The sequence below is a fragment of the Corvus brachyrhynchos genome, unplaced genomic scaffold (assembly GCF_000691975.1).
Source record: "Corvus brachyrhynchos isolate BGI_N302 unplaced genomic scaffold, ASM69197v1 scaffold21, whole genome shotgun sequence".
NCBI lineage: Eukaryota > Metazoa > Chordata > Aves > Passeriformes > Corvidae > Corvus > Corvus brachyrhynchos.
In genome coordinates, this window is record NW_008236924.1 from 2,062,509 (window position 1) to 2,064,562 (window position 2,054).

Genomic DNA, 2,054 nt, shown 5'->3' on the forward strand with positions numbered 1-2,054 from the left:
CAAGAGCACCTAGTAATTGTTCCCAGCTGCATATACAAACAGTTACAGACCTGAAATGGTTTCAGGAAGGTCCTTGTTTACTTCTTTGTTTCACATTTTGTGTGTGACCTTCAGCCACAAATCTGTTTTATTTGTTCTCACCTTTTTCACATGATTGTACTATTCCATATTGTAAGCACCTCTCTTTTTGTAATCCCACACCCCAAACACCAAAAATCCACCTTGCTGAGAAACCCTCTGAAGTGCCTTCCAGGGGGTGTGCAAGTGTGAATGAGAGCAGAATTCACCCACCGTGCTTTTAAAGAAGAGTCTCTGGTTGCCAGTATCTGCACAAGGCAGATAATGGCATTACAGCTGAATGTTTGGGGATTTTCCCATGAGAATCAGCTGCCTAAAGGAAGAATTACTGGACCCATACTCCTCAGGCTAGGTCAATACTCAGTCAGCATCTGCTTTCTATCTCCTTGTTATGAGAGATGCATTAATGATAACGGTTCAGTTTTTTAAAGCTCCTGTAACCTGACCCCTCATGATCCTATCCACAGTGAACAAATTCATTTGCATCCATTTAGAGCACTATTCCATCTGGTAACAACAGATCATTGAAAAGGGAGCTGCTTTAAGGATGATTGTACTTTAATTCTAGGTGCATGCCTTAAAAAATACATTTTTTTCTTAATGTTACAGCACTTCTGTGAATGAAGTCTCCAGCTGGAGACACAATGGAGACACCATGGTGTCATTCAACTCGGGCAAGTTACAGCTTTATCGACTTCCCTTCAGCCAGGTCATTCACACCAGCTGAGTCTCCTCTTTTTTTATTGGATAGCAGCTCATTCAGATGTCTCCAAATACTGCCAGCTTTTTTGCATGTGGAAGTGAGAATTGCACCATCATTCAAAAAAAAATCATTCTGCTAGATGCTGAAATACCAAAAAAGCCCTAAAAGCTGGAAAGTTGTTCTTTATCCCTGGTAAAACAGTACCTATTCTTTGGTCACGCCTGGCTGCCAATGAGCGCAATAATACTGAGCAATTAAGCCTTTCATTTTCGTTAGGCTAATTAATTGTTTGCACAGTGCCCTGAATATGGAATCATTTTCCTTTTGGAAAGAATAAAAGGATTAGAATGGCTCTATCCCAAGTTGCTCTGAACGTATTTTATTTATTTAGTGGGAGAAAAATCCTCTCTTGCCCCAAACGCAAACCACACACTCGAGCGTTACGGCTGCACGGGGACGTTTCCATCGGCGGGGATGTGAATGCATCCACATATGTCCATCCATCTGCAGCCACACTCCATATGGGATCTGGGGCTTCTGGTGCATGGCAATGAGTGGGCAGAGGCTGGAGCCACGTTGTGTGTGCTGCTGGGTTTGGATGTCAGCGCTGTCAGGGGCTGCAGCGGGATGAGCATCCCTCGGGTTTCAGCTGCCCCTGGCATCGTGGTCATTGTGAGCTGTGACAGCACTGGGAGGGCAGAGCTCTGCGACTGGACACTCTCTCAAGAGGCTTGTACTGAGTGAATCCAAGGCAAATGGAACCTGGGCTAGGATTTCATGAAGAAGGGACCCAGTGGGCACAGTATTGCAGAGGCTATTGCCAGCTCTTCTTTATGTTTGTCCCATTCGGTACCTCTTTGCGCAACCAAATTATTAAATATATATTTCACATTAAATGATTCTACAAACTTGCAAAAAGCCATTTCAGTGGAAAGCAAGGGAACATACTCAGCTCTAAGTGCAAGGCAGAGGCTGCCATCACACGAACTTCCACTACAGGGGTTGGAGATAACTGGCTGGATCTCCTCATGCCTTCCCTGCTCCCTGCTCTCCTGTAAGACCTGTTATGGTCCATCTGCAAGAGTTGAAAGTGAAAATTCTGTCCCGTGCTACTTCCTCTTCCTCTATAGATCAGGACATTGAGAACAGCCCTGGGTTTAAAGGGAGCATGAGAGGCCACCTAGGACGTGCTCTCAGCCACAGATGTCCATCCTGGCTTAAAAACAGCTGCTGGCAGAGATGTCGCATCTCCCAGGCAATCTGTTCTCCTGCT